Here is an 18,550-nt window from a genome sequence, read left to right as displayed (position 1 = left end):
TCAAAGAATTCTGCAAATAAACTGTTTCTTAATGTCCTCTAATAATTTAATTAGCACCAGTTTTATTTCCTCAAGATTATCAGCACCTTTCAGACAAAGGTTACATTATACATGTACTCCATATTTTCCATATTATCTAGCACAGGCACTTGGTAAGAGTGTGCACGGGTGAGCTTCCCTCCCTTCCCTTTTCTCCCCCCCCCCCCCCGCCTTAGTGGAAATTAAGATCCTCCCTACCCTGACATCACCTGACCTAAACAAGTAACTAACTCCCTATGTTTTCACAATCTAAACCTTCCAACCTGGATCAGGCTGGTTTCATGTGCATAGCCCCCATGGCTTTACCAATCTCTTTGCTCTGTTTTCCTCCCTATCCCCCTATTCCAATCCAAATCCTCATTTTCTAATTCAAATGCAACTTCTTTCACAAGGTCCTCTCCTCAGGCAACCATTCTGGTCCACGTGTTTTTGTTTTAAAATATTTTTGATTTTGAGAGAGAGAGAGAGAGAGAGAGAGAGAGAGAGAGAGAGAACGAACAAACCCCAAGCAGGCTCTGCACTGTCAGCTTGGAGCCCGATGTGGGGCTCAAACTCATGAATTGTGAGGTCATGACCTGAGCTGAAACCAAGCAAGAGTCAGATGCTTAACCAACTGAGCCACCCAGGTACCCCCTGGTCCATGTTTTTATTTTATTCATGCTCCTGGCTCTCCTTGAACCCACCCACCCCCCAACGACAATCCTGGAAAAATTTAGAAGTTAGAGGAAGGTACTGATTCCAAGGATTAACTAAAAAACAGTAAGAAACCCTGGGGGGAACAGAAGGTTGCCTTGAACTGGCAGGTGGGGAAAAGTGAGGGACAAAGAATAGCCTAAGCTGACAATGAGAGGCTAGGGTAGAAGAAGGCTTCAATACTCTGTTCTCCAATTCCTTCTTTCCTTGCTTGCCCTGGAACAATCAGAGCTTGCCCTTTCAACCTAGAATAGCAGAGAGGCTTAGAGAGCTAAGAAGCTGATAATCAGCTACCCTGGAGCACACCTGCCTCTAACTCCTCTTTGGTAGTCCAAAGACCAAGGGCTATTTGATTACATTTACATCTCCACCCAGATGCTTCTGCCTAAGCACTATCAGATACAGTGGTGGCAAACAGGACAATTAATAGTTTTTACATGTATGTGTGTGTGGAACTGGGTCTTTCTACCTTGGGGATCATCTCCCTTCTTAAATTCACAAGAGACAAAGACCAAGTCTTTCTATTCTGCCCTTCCTCAATACGCACTACAAGACAGGAGCTCTTAAGTTAACTCCATGAGGAGCAGAATTAGAAAACATACAATGTTGTGATAAACTGTGGTATTCCCAATCTGCTGACTGAACCTGTGAGAGAATTCTACTTCAACATTAGGCTTGGCCATATGATTTTCTTTGGTCAATGAAATGTGAGCAAAAGTGACATGTAACATTAAGTTTTAAAAGTCGTCTTGTATTCTTTTTCCAAGAAATGGCCTATCTCAGGAGTGCTGCTTTTAGCCTACATCCCACTAAGATTTTGGGTTGGTTGTGGTCATAGCATAACCTGGTAAAGGCTGAGTAACACACACCTTAAGTTGGAAAAGTTGAACCAGGAACTAAACAAGCACAGTGTGATATACTTAAGGAGATATGGCAAGATATTAGTAAAATGAAGCAAGAAATCATACAGAAAACAAAAGAAATTATTAGTATAAAAGTACAATGTATAAAGGTAGGTAAAAATCCCTTAGTGAGTTGGAAGATCGGATTGACAATTTAGCTCACAATTCAGCAAGAAAAAAATACATACTCAGAATATTTTAAAAGAGCTAAAAAAAAAGCGAGAAGCAGATATGTAGGGCACACCTAGAAATGGTAATATTTGGAAGGTGGACTATAGGAATATTTAAGGAATATGGACAAAATTAATGGGTAAAACCCAAACTTTTTTTTTTTAATGTTTATTTATTTTTGAGAGACAGAGAGAGACACAGCATAAGCAAGGGCTGTTAGCACAGGGGCTGTTAGCACAGAGCCTGACACAGGACTCGAACCCATGAGCTGTGAGATCATGACCTGAGCCGAAGTCAGTGCCCTGGTAAAACCCAAACTTTAAAAAAAGATGAATTTTTGACTGAAAGGGTTCATGAAGTGTCAACAAGGAGAGATAAGGAAACCCTGTATTTAAACAGAGAATAAAATTTAAGGAGTTGCAAGAGTTTTATGGATCTAAGTATCTTACGAGATTTTTTCCAAGTATTTTCTCCCATTGTATGGACTGTTTTCTTTTTTTTTTTTTTTTTTTACGTTTATTTATTTTTGAGAGAGAGACAGAGCCAGAGTGTGAGTGGGGGAGGGACAGAGAGAGAGAGGGAGACAAAGAATCTGAAGCAGACTCCAGGCTCTGAGCTGTCAGCATGGAGCCCAATGCAGGGCTCAAACCCACGAACTGCGAGAGCATGACCTGAGCCAAATTCGGACGCTTAACTGACTGAGGCACTCAGGTGCCCCAAACTTTCTTGATGGTATCATTTGCATGCAGTACAAAAGTTTTTAATTTTTATGTAATTCAATTTGTATATTTTGTCTTTTATCACTTGTGCTTCTAGGGTCATAGCTAAGAAATCATTGCATAAACCAATGGATAATGGAGATATGTTCATATATTCCAATCTTTTCTTCTAAAGCTTTTATAGTTCAGCTTTATGACATTTACATTTAGCTCTATCATATACTTTGAATTAATTTTTGTGTATGCTCTAAGGCAGGTGTGCAACTTACTTCTTTTGCATGTGGATACCCAGTTGGCCCAGCACCATTTGTTGCAAAGACTGTTCTTTCTCTATTTAATTGTTTTGGCACTCTTGTCAAAATCAATTGGCAATAAATGTAAATTTCTATTTCTGGAACCTAAATTCTTTTCTGTTTACCTATATGTCTATCTTTATGGCAGTGTCACAGTGTCTTGACTACTAAAACTTATAGGTTTCTAATATTGGGCACTAAAAATTATCCAATGTTGGTCTCCTTTTAAAAGAATGGCTGTTCTGGGGGGTGCCTGGGTGGCTCAGTCGGTTAAGCAGCCGACTTCGGCTCAGGTCACGATCTCGTGGTCTGTGAGTTCGAGCCCTGCGTCGGGCTCTGTGCTGACAGCTCAGAGCCCGGAGCCTGTTTCAGATTCTGTGTCTCCCTCTCTCTGACCCTCCCCTGTTCATGCTCTGTCTCTCCCTGTCTCAAAAATAAATAAAACGTTAAAAAAAAAATTAAAAAAAAAAAAAAGAATGGCTGTTCTGAATCCCTCTGATTTCATGTCCATTTTAAGATCAGCCTGTCCATTTCTACAAAAATGTCAGTTGGTATTTTGATGGGAATTTTGTTGAATTCATAGATCAATTTAGGGAGTACTGCCATCTTTATTTGTGTCCTCTGATTTTTGAATATGAAATGGCTTCCATTTATTTATAGTTCTTTAATTTCTTTTGACAATGGTTTGTTGTTTTTAATATATAGGTCTTGCACTACTTTTGCTAAATTTATAGCTAAGTATTTTATTCTTTTTGATTTATTATAAATGAATTGTTTTCTTAATTTTAAATTGCTCATTGCTAGTATAGAGAAATATAATTTTGTATATTGATCTTATATCCTATAACCTTGAACTCACTCATTCCAAGTTTTTAAAAGTGGATTGCTTATCATTTTCTATATACAAGAGTATAACATCTGAAAATAGAGATGCTTTTTCCTTTCCAGTCTGGGTGCCTACTGTTTCTTTTTCTTGCATAACTGCCCTGTTCTGGATGTAGGGGGAAAGCTTTCAGTCTTTCACCATTAAACAGAATGTTAACTATGTGACTTTCATAGAAGCTCTTTATCAGGCTGAGGAAATTCTCTTCTTATTCTTAGTTTTTTGAGTGTTATTATCATGAAAGGATGTATTATTCAAAACCTTTTCTGTGTGTGTTATTTACTGACATACTCACATGTTTCCCATTTATTCTATTAACATGGTATATTACATTAATTGAATTTCAGATGTTAAATTAACCTTGCACTCTTGGAACAAATGCCACTTGGCCATGGTATATAATCTTTTTTAGATATTTTATTATTTTGTGGAGGAATTTTAACACATGGAGTATTGGTCTGTAGTTTTCTTATAGTGTCTTTGTGTGATTTTGGTATAAGGGTAATGCAGGCCTAACATACAGAGTTGGGAAATGTTCACTCTTCTATTGTTTGGAAGAGTTTATGATGGACTGGTATTAATTCTTCTTTGAATTTTTTATAAAATTAATCAATAAGGCTTTCTGTGAGTCAGAGCTTTCATTCTGGGAAGTTTTTTGATTACTAATTCAAACTCTTGTTATAAGTCTATTCAGGTTTCCTATTTCTTCTTAGGTCAGTTTTGGAAATTTGTGTCTTTTCAGGAATTTGTCTATTTCAACTAAGTTAATGAACTTGTTAGCATACAGTTGTTCATGGTATTCCTTTATAATCCTTTTTTATTTCTTTTTAAGTTTATTTATTTATTTTGAGAAAGAGAGAGAGCATGAGTGGGAGAGGGGAGAGAGAGAGGGAGAGAGAGAATCCCAAGCAGGCTTTGCACTTGTAGAGTGCATTCTACAAGTGCAGAGACTGACAAGGTGCTTGATCTCACGAACCATGAGATCATGACCTGAGCCAAAATCAAGAGTTGGATGCTTAACCGACTAAGCCACCCAGGTGCCCCAATCCTTTTTTATTTCTGTAAGGTTATATTCTATACAAAGATCACCTCTTTCATTCCTGGTTTTAGTAACTTGAGTCTTTTTCTCTTTAATGCTTAATTTAGCTAAGGGTTTGTCAAATTTGTTGCTGTTTTGAAAGAACCAATTTCTGTTAATATTCTCTGCTGTTTTTCATTTATTTCATTTATTTCTTCTCTAGTCTTTATTATTTCTTTCTAATTATTTTTTATTTTGCTTTTCTTTTCCTAGTTTCATAAGGTGGAAGGTTAGATATCTGATTTGAGATTTTTTTTCTTTGCTGATTAAGACATTTATAGCTGTAAGTTTCTTTCTGAGCAATGCTTTTGCTGTACTCCATAAATTCTGGTATATTTTCTTTTCACTTATCTGAAAGCATTTTCTAATTCCTTTCTTGATTTTCTTCTTTGATTCATTATTAAAGAATATGTTGTTTAATATCTCAAGATTCTTTTTTTTTTATTGCTTGCCAATTTATTTAATTAAAGAATGAAGTTATCAGAGAACATACTTTGTATGACTTCCAGATTTATAGGGGCTTACATTATGGTCTAGCATACAGTTTATCTTGGAGAACGTTCTTTGTGTGTGTGAGCAGTGTAAGTACTTTGTTGTTGAGTGGAATGTTCTATAGATGTCTAATGGCATTGAACTGTTTTCAGGTCTTCTGTTTCTTTTGTTATCTCTTGCTTAGATGGTCTATCCATTATTGAAAGTGGGGTACTAAAGTCTCTATTAGTGCTGAATTGTCTACTTTTCCCTTCAGTTTTGTCAGTTTTGCTTCCTATATTTTGGGTTTCTATTGTTAGTTGAGTCTTGCTTTTTTAATCTGAAAATCTTGGTCTTTTAATTGGTGTGTTTAGACTATTTATATGTACAATTAATGTAATTACTGATATGGTTAAAGTACCATCTTGCTAGTTATTTTCTATTCTATCCCTTCTATAAAACTCTTTTATATGCAGAATTTTCTAGTCTTGGCCCAGTTAAACAGAAATCAATAAGAAAAGATAACTTGATTTTCTATAAATATGTAAATAGATCAATGCATGTGTAAATAACCCATGGATCAAAGACAAAATCTGAATAAAAGTTAAGAACGATCTGGAATGAAAATTAAAAACTTAACTTATTAAAGGCTTGTAAAATAAACTTGATTCTGTGCTTAAAGAAAAATTCATGAATTTAAATGTATATATTTGAAGAAAAAAAAAAGCCTAAAATTTAATGAACTAAGCATCCATGTCATGAGAAAAAGAACAGCAAATTAAATCTAAAGAACATACAAGTAAAAAATGGATAAAAGCAAGTGTGGAAATCAATGTAATAAAACACATAAAACAGAGATGATCTATGAAGTCAGAAGTTCACCCTTCTTGGGGGTAAAAAACTAGTAAGTTGACAACTACCTGGCAAGACTGAGAAAGAAAAAAGAGATGGCACAAAATATCAGTATGAGCAATGATAAAGGGAGGTATCGCTACAGATACTGCAAACATTAAAACAATATTAACAACTTTATGTTAGTAAATTTAAAAATTATCCTAAAACTACCAAACTCCCAGAAAAAAACACAGCTTACCAAAAGTGGTAAAATAAGAAAAAAAATATGTAAGCATTACAAAAAATAAAACTACTTAGGAAATTAAATTCATAATTTAAAACCTTCCCACAAAGAAAATTCCAGTCCATGGGTACTTTACTGGCAAATTTTACCAAATATTTAAAGGTAATATTCTAATAATTATTTTGTGGAAAAATAAGATGCAGATACAAAATGGGGAATAATGAGGAAGAACTCTATGACTCTGGATCTGAATTGGTAAAATATGAATTAGAATTATCAGTATGGGACATGACTTACATATATTCATTTATATAGTATACGCCTATGTTCCTCTATAGATCTTTTCACAAAAGCCTAGAAGCAATGACATCCAGAGCAATAAGCACACTTTGGTGCCCAGATATGGGTTTGAAATGTCATTTCCCCTAAAAAGAAACCAGGACTTCTCATACTTTTGGCTCATTCCAGGTCTAGGACAATGAAAACAGAGGGAAGTCTAGAATGTCTTGTTGAATCAGAAAGCAAAGAAATGTTCAAAGCTTAATGGAACTTACAAAAAATGATAGAAATCAGCTTAAACAGGCTTTTACTGGGAAAACTTATAAAATTTGGAACAAAAAGAACAGTGAAAGCAAAGGGTTATAACACATTAAATAAAGAAGAGAATATATGAGTCTATAATTGGGATCAACAACCTTTTTCTGTAAAGGGCCAGACAGTAAATATTTTAGACTTTACAGACTATGCAATCTCTGTCATAACACTCAACTCTGCCAATGTTGTGTAAAAGCAACCATAAAGTGTAAATGAGCATGTATGATTATGTTCCAATAAAACTTTTATTTACAAAAATGGGTGGCAAGGGCCATAATTTGCTGACCTTTTGTTTATAGTGACAGTCAAAGGAAAAAGAGAGGACGATACTTTTCACAGAAAAATCTTGGCTCCTAAATGAAAAAAAAAACCTGCTAGAATCTGAGGAAAAAAAGAAATCACCATTTTGCAATTATCAATGTAGTAAATGATTTAGGCAAGAGTCAATAATATGATAAGTAGGTAGAACTATTAAAATGAAAGGTTGCTGGAGAACATGTTATTAACCCCACATATTACTTACTAATTACAAAAAGGAAAAGGTACCTTTACAATGTACAGAATCTGGTAGAGAGTACCTTAGGAAGTACTCAAACTCAGCATCATTAACAATTAGAAATATGGACCTTATTGGCCGCCTGATGTTATGTGATGGGAAATATACATTATCTATATAATGTTCTTGACAAAAGTATTTAGCCTGATTCTAATCATGAAGAAATAATGAGGCAAATCCAGTTTGTGGACTATTCTATACATCAACTGATCTGAACTACAAAAAATTCTATCTTATAAATGAAAAAAAGGAGAAAGGTAGTTTAAAGATTAAAGACACCAACCAAATACAATGTGTCATCCTTGATTTGATCCTGGTTGGGGGACCGTATACAATAATGGACATCTTTTTGGCGATTAGGGAAAACTGAATATGGTTATATCTGTCCCTTAGGATTTACATACTAATGAACACAGGGATGAAGTAGCAGGATGTCCACATTTACTTAAAAAAAAAAAGTAGTCTCTGTGTGTGTGTGTGTGTGTGTAGAAGAGAGACAGTAAATGTGCTAAAGGTTGACTCTTGGTGAATCTAGATAAAGATTACATAGGTATTCACCATATTATTCTTCCAACTTTTCTGAACTTTTAAATTTTTCAAAATTTGGGGAAAACATTAAGACTTTCTGATTCAACAAATTATGGGATGGGAAAAGTGAACAGGTGATAAGCTGGGAAAAGATATTTACAATATCTAAATATATCTTTAGACTTTAAAGTTATTTCTAGCTTACAAAAGGAATTTCTAACAAGTTACTAAGAATCCCGAAAGAAAAAAGGTCAAAAGATATGAACAGGCAATTCACAGAAGAGGAAACCCAAAAGGCCAATAAGCATATAAAAAGATGGATACTGTAACTTAATAGCAATCAGAGAAATACAAAATTAATGATGAAGTACCACATTATCCCTATTTAACTAGCAAAAACAGAAAGTTGGCTGATGTTAAGCATTAGTACAAATACAAGGGATGTGGAAATATAGGAAGGCACAGATAAGCACAAAAGCAACCAGGCAACACCTAGACAGTGAAGTGTACTCACACTTTATGACCTATGCATTCCTCTCCTGGCCTTATATTCCAAAGAAATCCTCATGAAAGTCCATAAGTGAACCTGCAAGAGTATTCACTGCAGGGCTGTTTGTGGTGGTAGGGTATTAGAGATAATATGTATAGCCACTAAAGAAGGAGTTATGGGTAAAATGTGGATTCTTTGCTATGGTTAGAAATAAGAGAACAGATGGACATCTAACAAAAATGAAGCTTTAAAAAGGTAAGAAAAAGAAGGAACTATGCAGCCACTATGGAAACAATATGGAGGTTCCTCAAAAGTTAATAACAGAATTACCACATGATCCAGCAATCTTATTTCTTCCCATATCCAAAGGAAATGAAAACAAGATCTCAAAGAGATATCTGCACTCCTATGTTCACTGCAGCATTACTCACAATAGCCAAGGAATGGAAATAATCTAAGTGTCTGTCAATGGATGAATGGATAAAGAAGATATGGTATGCTTATATGCAATGGAATATTTTTCAGCCACAAGAAAGGACATCCGGTCACTTGCAACAACATGGATGGACCTTGGGGGCATTATGCTAAATGAAGTTAGACAGAGAAAGACAAACACTGGTGGCTACCAGGGGTAAGGGGGCGGGGAGCGAAGAGAGAGATGTTGGTCAAAGAGTACAAACCTCTAGTTAGAAGATCAATACGTTCTAGGGTTCTAATGTCCAGTATAGTGATTATAGTTGTTAATACTGTATTATGTACTTGAAAGTTGCTAAAACCTTAAATGTTCTTACCACAAAAGAGAGTGGTAATTATGTACTGTGACGACAGTGTTAACCTTACCATGCTAATCATTTTGTAATGTGTAAGTATATCAAATCAATATGTTGTGTACCTAAACTTTTACAATGTTATGTTAATTACATCTCAATACAGCCAAAAAGACCAACCCCCCCCCCCAGAGTGATCTATATCACAGTATCTGTATACTGAAACCTAATTACATAAACTACAAATATATAATAATATCTGACTGGGTAGCATATGTAAAACTACATATATACTTTATGCATTTTTCTATGTGTATATTTCATGAAAAAAAGTAAACAGCGTTATGGTAAAGTAATGAGAATACTATGGAAAGCAATACTACTCTATAATTATTAAGCATCACCATATAAAACTAGAATAAAGCATTTGGAGGTTTTTTTTTTTTTTGGTTTAGAGTGACCATCAGTTAAGATGGTTTTGTTACTTGAGGTTAATGAGTTAAAAGGTATTTGCTTGGCACAAAAACAGACACATAGACAAATGGAATATAATAGAAACCCCAGAACTAGACCCACAAACGTATGGCCAACTCATCTTTGACAAAGCAGGAAAGAACATCCAATGGAAAAAAGACAGCCTCTTTAACAAATGGTGCTGGGAGAACTGGACAGCAACATGCAGAAGGTTGAAACTAGACCACTTTCTCACACCATTCACAAAAATAAACTCAAAATGGATAAAGGACCTAAATGTGAGACAGGAAACCATCAAAACCTTAGAGGAGAAAGCAGGAAAAGACCTCTCTGACCTCAACCATAGCAATCTCTTACTCGACACATCCCCAAAGGCAAGGGAATTAAAAGCAAAAGTGAATTACTGGGACCTTATGAAGATCAAAAGCTTCTGCACAGCAAAGGAAACAACCAACAAAACTAAAAGGCAACCAACGGAATGGGAAAAGATATTCGCAAATGACATATCGGACAAAGGGCTAGTATCCAAAATCTATAAAGAGCTTACCAAACTCCACACCCGAAAAACAAATAACCCAGTGAAGAAATGGGCAGAAAACATGAATAGACACTTCTCTAAAGAAGACATCCGGATGGCCAACAGGCACATGAAAAGATGTTCAGCTTCGCTCCTTATCAGGGAAATACAAATCAAAACCACACTCAGGTATCACCTCACGCCAGTCAGAGTGGCCAAAATGAACAAATCAGGAGACTATAGATGCTGGAGAGGATGTGGAGAAACGGGAACCCTCTTGCACTGTTGGTGGGAATGCAAATTGGTGCAGCCGCTCTGGAAAGCAGTGTGGAGGTTCCTCAGAAAATTAAAAATAGACCTACCCTATGACCCAGCAATAGCACTGCTAGGAATTTATCCAAGGGATACAGGAGTACTGATGCATAGGGCCACTTGTACCCCAATGTTCACAGCAGCACTCTCAACAATAGCCAAATTATGGAAAGAGCCTAAATGTCCATCAACTGATGAATGGATAAAGAAATTGTGGTTTATATACACAATGGAATATTACGTGGCAATGAGAAAAAATGAAATATGGCCTTTTGTAGCAACGTGGATGGAACTGGAGAGTGTGATGCTAAGTGAAATAAGCCATACAGAGAAAGACAGATACCATATGGTTTCACTCTTATGTGGATCCTGAGAAACTTCACAGGAACCCATGGGGGAGGGGAAGGAAAAAAAAAAAAAAGAGGTTAGAATGGGAGAGAGCCAAAGCATAAGAGACTGTTAAAAACTGAGAACAAACTGAGGGTTGATGGGGGGTGGGAGGGAGGGGAGGGTGGGTGAGGTGATGGGTATTGAGGAGGGCACCTTTTGGGATGAGCACTGGGTGTTGTATGGAAACCTATTTGTCAATAAATTTCATAAAAAAAAAATAAAAAAAATAAATAAACATTAAAAAAAATTAAAAAAAAAATAAAAGGTATTTGCTGAAGGCCTACATGTAAGCCAGCTTTATCATGATGTTGGCTTATTTTTACAGGTGATTCTTATATAACTGTACGATGCTGAATCCTGTTTAGTCAAGAGAGAGCCCATATATTAAATATGATCTCCCAAGAATTCAATTTGAAAAGTACTTTAACAAATGTTACACAAAACAGAATATTAGAGAACTCAGGACAGAAGTATTATAATTAAACATTACAATAAATAAAACCAAAGGTCATTTTATTGTCCAAGTAGAAAGATTAGTTTGTTTCCTTAAGGTTTCTGTTTAACGTCCTCATTAGGGCTTCACTTTTTTTTTTTCCTCCAAAATCCTTAAAGTCAAAAGTTGGTCAGAATTTCATGTATTGAATCTGACTTTTAATATAGTCACATTATTTCACCTGATTTTCAAATTCCTTATCATCTAAATCAACATCAAAATCAATTTACCACCCCTTTACTCATTTTTTTTTTTGCAGCTTTGTCTATACTTTAATCTTGGATTATTTTAAATGTTGTCATTTTTAAAATTTTATTTTTTGAGAGAGAGAAAGAATGCAAGTGACAGACAGGCAGAGGGAGAGGAAGGGAATCTTAAGCAGACTCCACACTCAGTGTGGAACCTGAAGTGGGGCTCAACCTCACGACTGTGAGATCATGACCTGAGCAGAAATCAAGAGTTGGAGGCTTAAATGACTGAGCTACCCAGGCGCCCCTAATCTTGGATTATTTTAAACATTTTGTCTTTTCTACAATGGAATGACAGTCTCTTGTTCCATATTACACAAAAAAGTCAGGTTCATCTAGATAAGGTTTACCAATTTGTAAAGAACTATTCGCTGTCTTTTATAACACTTAACCCATTTTAAAGGTTTTGATAATGGTTTACACTATGGTTTATTTTACACATCATTTGAGAATTTCTTTATAATGATGACATGAAGTTTTCTTGTTGAGGTTAATGTTTTCTGGTGCCTCTAAGGGCTAAACACCAAGTCATATTTCCCTTCTGAGAGCTCAACACTGCAGATGCTACAAACTCTTGTCACAAGTGGGAAGGATGTAGAAGCAAAAAACTGGTCCAAAATAATTTCATGGCTTACAGTCCAGCCACCATGAGGTCTACAATCTTTCTGTGGCTTAAGAGTCCAACTGTGAGGAAAAAAAAACCAAAGGCAGAACCAGGGCTTAGGTCCTGAGGCAGGGGCAGAGGGGTATCTGCAGGAGGCTTATAACAACACATTTAGGGTTAGGAAGTAGGAAGCTGATCGCCCTCAGAAGCTCTTCAAACTCAGTGGAATTCCTCTTGCTCCCGAGACTTTCTCGGGAGCTAGACCCCTTAACCAACAGGCTCATCAATTGCAGGTGGGGGTCACAGGACCATGAAACAGTTAGGGAAATAGGTACAGAGCCAGCTGGGGTCTCAAATTTTGTGTGTGATGCTGCAGGGAGCTGTACAAAGACAACATGGAAGATAAAATTCTTTTTTCTCAAGCTTTATATAGATATATAAATAGAATAACAGTACACGGAAACAAAAATGTCCTTATATCCTGAAAGTTTACCACTACACTCTTTCACAATTCAAATGTCCTGCAGGGTGACTGGCAACCAGTCATTCACTCCCTATGAATTCGATCTTCACGTTTTCCCTCCAATGACCTCAGTGTAATCAATCTCAGTTAAGATAAAGAAGACACGGTATAAGACGGACAGGTAATCTGGGGGATCCTTTAAGAAGACGACTGAAGATGGCCTTCTGTAGGAGAGGACTCCGGGGTAAGGAAACAAGCTTGGAGGCATAAGGAGCCTGGCAGGGGGGAGTGGATCAGAATGCTTGATTTGCACTGCTGCTGAGGCTGGTCTTGCCCTTTCTTCCAGGGATCAAAGAGGAAATGACACACCCTACAGAAATGAATCTTTGCTCAGGGGAGAAGGGTCATCTACTCGTGCTGTTCAAAGAAGTTTGTAGTAACAAGAACAGAGGGAACATCTCAGGAAGGGTATCAGTAGGCCACTCTAGTTATGCAGGCTTGGACAGAGCAGGCTTCCTGCAGCTCTGGGCAGTCCACACCACAGGAAGCAGAAGGAGTCCTCCTAGGACAGAACTGCTTACAGACCTCATATTAAAACAGCTTCCCCTGCCCCTCCCTCTCCCTCTCTTCTGTTCCCTTGGAGTTGTGAACAGAATCCATGATAAAATGGGGGACTGAAAAGAGAAGTCACACTAAACCATGAAAAACTCTGGTCAAGTACTAATGCATGCTTACTTATAAATAAATAAGCAGAGCAATTAGCTTTCTGCTACACAACAAATTACCACAAACTTAGAGGCTTAAAATGACACCCATTTATTATCTTATAGGTCTGTAAATCAGGAGTCCAGGCCCAGCATGACTGCTTGATCTGCTTAGGGTCTCACTCACACATCTTCCAGGCTCATTCAGGTTATTGGTGATATTTAGGTTGCTTCCAGTCTCTTGCCATATGGCCCTTTCCATTTCCAAAACCGGCACAACAAACTCCCTTACATCAACACCTCTCTTGAAATCACTGCCATTTCTGTCTATGACTCTTACAGCCAAATGTGGAGGGCTCATGACATCATCTCAGCCTCACAGATTATTTCCCTGTTTTAAAGGCCAACTGATTTGGGATCTTAATTACATTTCCAAAATCCTTCACAGCAACATCTAGATTCATGTTTGACTGGGAGAAGGTGTGTGTGTGCACCCTGGAGGCCAGGAATTTGGGAGGCCATCTTAGAATTCTGCCTGTCATAAACAGCATGCGAGACACTTGGCTAGACAGGTGAGATTTAAATTTTTTTTTTTTAAACGTCTATTCATTTTTGAGAGACAGAGAGAGACAGAGCATGAGCAGGGGAGGGGCAGAAAGAGAAAGAGAGACAGAATCCAAAGCAGGCTTTTAGGCTGAGCTGTCAGCACAGAGCCTGACATGAGGCTCAAATTCACGAGCCATGAGATCATGACCTGACCCAAAGTCAGATGTTTAACCAACTGAACCACCTGGGCGCTCCTAGACAGTAAGATTTTAAAATTAAAAAAAGATTTTCAAATGCTTACAGTGCCAGTTCTGTTTGTTTCCATTGTCACCTACTCCAAAGACCAAAGGAGGGCCAAAGAGGACAGTGTGAATTATTTATAGATAAACCAAGTGGAATCAAATATACAGCTGTTCTCTGTGCTGTCTGTGCAGAGCTACTGACTGTCCATATTTCAGAAGAGTCTGAGGCACAAAAGAATTAGGAAGAATAAGTTATGAACTAGAGACCGGCTTGAAAAGTAAGCTGCAATTTTGTGGTCAATGGCAAGTTTCCCATGCCACAGAAAGACAACGCAATGCCAGGAAACAGCTGAAAAAATGGCTGAGCAAGTGCCCTCAGACAAACCTTATGAATGACAGTGACACAGCACTCTACCAAACACAACTTTTGGCAGGAAACTGGGTCAAATCAATATGCAGTACTCTGTACCACTCAATTACCACAAAATCTGAACATCTTAAGCACATTTTAGATTGAGGGCTGAGGGGGCTGTTGGTGGAATAGTTAGAAACTTGAAAAGCTAAAAGGCACCAAACATCTCTTTAGAAGAGAACCTACTTGATTTTACTGGACTATGAAAAAGTGACTGGAAGAAACACCTTTCAAGAACTGAATTTAACTTGAAAATAAAGACCTCCATTTTAAGCAACAGTTTCCATTTTTCTTTAAGCCATTAGGTCTCCATTTTAAGCTTTAGATTTGAAATCAAGATTTTCTGTACTTAATAATTACATAAACCAAAGAACTCAGCAAACCAAGTTTCCACCCAAAGCATCTTTCTGCACTCTGCAACAAATGTTTGAAAAAAGTTGTTGTTATGGAAACAGAAAAATATTTAACAGCACTGGCATATATAACTGAGGGGGGTGCAGAGGGATGCGGGGAGGTGGTCATGCCCAGACTGTTCCAACTAACTGTTAATAGAGAGATGGGGGGAAGGGAGGGGAGAGGGGAAAAGAGGTAGAATTACAGAATCAATTGAAATGTAATAGATGAAAACAAAGAAAGCCTATTTTTGAAGAAAGTTAACATGATTTACTACGAAAGAAGCTCTAGAGGACAGCAGGAATGAGCAAAGTAGTGAGAGGAGTCAGTTACAGGGGGGTCTAGAAAGCAGCCAGGGTACTAGAGTGGCATCCTTGCTAAGAGGCCTGAAACTCTCCTGGAAGCCCTGGATGACCATCAGATACAACTTGGAATGGTAAATTCTATCCAATTGAAAGTTGTTCCAGATACTGCAAAGGGTGTTTTAAAACCAATTTACCAAAAATGACCACAAGCAATGGAAATAGGTCACAGAAAACATACAAGGCAAAACTTCAGTGTGTGAGTCAAGGTAGTAAGCAATGATAACTACTTACACTTTTTGGAAAAATACTGTAAAGTGTTCTGTTAAGGATATTCTTCTCAAGTCCTTAAATTATTGCTATACATATCAAGACAATGAAACATTTCCAGCATGGGCATTAAGTCAGTACACTGCTGGATCACGTAGAAAAGGTATAACAAATATTCATTGTAGTCTGACAAAATCACTTGAGAATGTAAAATTAAGTTAACTGAAATCAAGAAATCAACAGGCAATCTTGTTGGACTTAATTTACTGAAGGGGCACCTGGGTGGCTCAGTCGGTTAAGCATCAGACTTCAGCTCAGGTCATGATCTCACGGTTTGTGGGTTCGAGCCCCATGTCAGGTTCTGTGCTGACAGCTCAGAGCCTGGAGTCTGCCTCAGATTCTGCGTCTCCCTCTCTCTCTGCCCCTCCCCGGCTCGTGCTCTGTCTTTGTCTCTCTCTCAAAAATAGACATAAAAAAAAATTTTTTTTAAATAAGATAATGTACCATATGTAAGTGTTAAGTGTGGTGCACCTGGGTGGCTCATTGGGTTGAGCGTCCAACTCTTGGTTTTGGCTCAGATTATGATCCCAGGGCCGTGGGATCAAGCCTTGTGTTGGGTTCTGTACTGAGCGTGGAGCCTGCTTTGGATTCTCTCTCTCTCTCCTTTGCCCCTCTCTCCCACTCATGTTCTCTTTCTAAAATAAAATTTTTCAAAAGTGTTGAGTGTGAAACATGTACCAGAGACACAAAAATAAATAGGTAAATTATCTTCACAGCCTGGTCTAGCAGGGAAACAGACATCTAAACAGACAATCAGAGCAAAACCCAGCGCACTGACATAAGTCAGTAGATGTCATGAGTAATGAAGACTCTAATTTCATTTCTGATGTTTGATTACATCCCACACCTGGGCAAGCAGATAAGAAAGCCAGTTCTCTCTCTCTCTCTCTCTCTCTCTCTCTCTCTCTCTCTCTCTCGGATCTAGTGAGAAGTTCAAACTTTGCAAGTTTGCCCCAGCCTCACCAACTCCTTCCTGCCAATAAAAGCCAAGCTAGTCTCCTTTCTCTGCACTCTAAAGGGCATTTTTCAGACTTGCTGGGGAGCCCACCCTGCATGCTTCATTCTGTGAATATAATAAACTTGGTGTGTGTGCATGTGACATTATCAGTCTTGACAGCTGACCCAAACTTTGGGTCGGGATCCATCCCACCTCTGTGAGGTGAACACAACACCATGGAAGCAGACAGAAGGCACTTTTGACCTCTGCTAGGCAGGCTGGGGAAGGCTTGCTGTACAGAGAAGAGGAGTACTCTACACTACTAAAGGTCATTAGGGATTCAACAGGCCAAGGAGGTTGTAGTGGACTCCAACTGGAGTATCTGCCCATTGTATGATTTCTCTGCACTGGGTGAAACCCTTATAAACATAGGGACAACACCTGGAAGGCATGTTCACTATCAAATACTCTCCTTGTTTGTCTGGTGGGGTTCATACATGATCTAACCATAGGTTATCAGTGTGCTACTCTTGAGATTTTTCAAACTAAGGGAAAAGAAACTATGAATGCGGTGATAGAGGGAGGCTACAGAATATAGGTCTGAAGAGCAGTCAGCGGATTTGTTTTCATTGTCATAGGAAAAAGCTATTGGCAGTGGGAGAGAATAAGCCAATACAGAGTGGGGCAGAGAAACAAGACAGAGAGAAGACTCCTGGCGGTGTGATAACATGGATCCTGTTGTCTCTAGGTCATAGCTGTATCTCTGACCTCTCTGCAGATATATTACAGTCCTCAGTATTCCTTCCAATATATGTTCATTTTTGCCTCTGTAGTTTCAGTCAGATTTCTATTACTTAGAACCAAACAACTGCAGCACTAACCAAAACAGAGGGATTAAAGGCACCCTGTAACTACTGTTAATTTTCTTACAAGTAATACTACTATAGCTATGTAGCATGTTCTTATATACGGAAACGTGTGCTCAAGAGTATTGGAGTAAAATGGCATTATGTCCACTACTCTCAAATGATTTAAAATGGGCAAAAATATGAAGTAAATATGGCAAAAATATTTATTGTTGAATTTAGGTTAAGGGCACATTTATTACCTGTCCTTTCTCCTTTTTTTTTCCTTTTTTTTTTTTTTTTATTATATGAAAGTGTCCACAGAATTCTTTTTACAGGGGAGACTCAAAGTATGTACAACATGCCTGAGCTTGGAAAGCCCAGTTACTTCAGGAAATGGTAAGTAGTGCTCCACAGGGGTGGTTTAGGGTGGGGTCGTACAGGAGAAAGGTAAAGGACAGATTTTATATTGAGAAATTCAGTATTTATCCTAAAGACATCAGGAACCATCAGAGGATTTTTTGTGGGAAAGCATACAGGAAATGACATGGTTAGATCTGGATAGTAAAAAGATTTCTCTGTTGACAGTATAGATCATAAATTGGAAAAAGGCAGGCATGTGGTAAGAGTTTAAATAAGAAATGATGAGGGGGCCTGAATTAAGAGGAGAAAGGTGAGAAATCAAGATTAGAGAAAAGCAGATATGAACAATTGATAGAATTCTGGTAATGGATTTTGGGGGGGGGGGAAGGGATGGAGTGCTTTGAGGTAAAGGAAAGAATCCAGAAAGCATCAGGATTTCTGGCTTTGGTGACTAACTGGTACCATTCACAGAGATTGGAAATACAGAAAAGCAGGACACACTGAGTTTAAGGTGTTGTTGCAAACACAAGGGAAGTGGTAGGGGGAGAGGGGCAAGACACAGATTGGGAAACCATAGGCATATGCCAAGGGCATGGAAGAGATCACCCCGTAAAAAACATGGAGTTGGCTAAAAGCGGCTGAGGAAAGAGAAGCAGCTATAGTTAGGGGACAGACAGGGAACAGAACCCTGAAAGAGACTACAAAAAAAGAGC

The 18,550-nt window shown here is 37.8% G+C and overlaps 1 protein-coding gene and 1 long non-coding RNA gene across 2 annotated transcripts in view; one reads left to right on the top strand and one right to left on the bottom strand.

Moving 5' to 3' along the window:
* Positions 1-18,550, bottom strand: part of TMEM131 (transmembrane protein 131) — a 237,800-nt gene that overhangs the window by 102,562 nt on the left and 116,688 nt on the right.
* LOC122496750 lies at positions 9,436-17,727 on the top strand. Its single transcript, XR_006300924.1, has 2 exons — positions 9,436-9,768; positions 11,221-17,727. It is a non-coding gene; the product is annotated as an uncharacterized LOC122496750 (long non-coding RNA).

Source organism: Prionailurus bengalensis, chromosome A3 (assembly GCF_016509475.1).
Source record: "Prionailurus bengalensis isolate Pbe53 chromosome A3, Fcat_Pben_1.1_paternal_pri, whole genome shotgun sequence".
Taxonomy (NCBI): Eukaryota; Metazoa; Chordata; class Mammalia; order Carnivora; family Felidae; genus Prionailurus; species Prionailurus bengalensis.
This window is presented reverse-complemented; position numbering and strand designations above follow the sequence as displayed.